Source organism: Gossypium hirsutum, chromosome A10, assembly GCF_007990345.1.
Source record: "Gossypium hirsutum isolate 1008001.06 chromosome A10, Gossypium_hirsutum_v2.1, whole genome shotgun sequence".
NCBI classification, from domain to species: domain Eukaryota; kingdom Viridiplantae; phylum Streptophyta; class Magnoliopsida; order Malvales; family Malvaceae; genus Gossypium; species Gossypium hirsutum.
In genome coordinates, this window is record NC_053433.1 from 9,979,529 (window position 1) to 9,980,094 (window position 566).

At 38.3% G+C, this 566-nt stretch overlaps 1 non-coding gene across 1 annotated transcript; it reads left to right on the top strand.

Annotated features, from left to right (window-relative positions):
- The first annotated feature begins 215 nt into the window (after positions 1–215).
- On the top strand, positions 216–322 carry LOC121209147 (small nucleolar RNA R71). Its single transcript, XR_005904264.1, has one exon. It is a non-coding gene; the product is annotated as a small nucleolar RNA R71 (small nucleolar RNA).
- Positions 323–566: the final 244 nt, after the last annotated feature.

The window sequence follows — 566 nt, forward strand, 5'->3', positions numbered from 1 at the left end:
ACAGTAACTGAGTCGACATTTTAAACGCCGGCTATTTTTGTTGGCTTATTCCTCATGACTTGCCACTGATAATTATTTAGTGACATTTCTTCAATGAATTCATAAGCCTCTTCAGGTGTTTTTTTGTTGATGGTTCCTCCAGCAGCTGCATCAATCATCTGTCTTGTTAAGGGATTCAAACCATTATAAAATGTTGAACTTGCAACCATAGAGGTAACCCATGGTGAGGGCACCTTCGCAATAGATCCTTGTATCTCTCCCATGCATCATAAAGTGTTTCTAAGTCCATCTGCACAAAAGAAGAGATATCATTACGTAACTTAGCCGTTTTAGCCGGCGAAAAATATTTTAGTAGAAATTTTTCGGTTATTTGTTCCCAAGTTGTGATGGACCCTCATGGTAACAAGTTCAACCACTGTTTAGTTTTGTTTCTTAGTGAAAAAGGGAATAACTGAAGGCAAATGGCATCATCAGAAATGCCATTAATTTTGAAAGTGTCGCAAAACTCCAGAAAATTTGCCAAGTGAGTGTTGGGATCCTCATCCTGCAAACCATCAAACTGAACA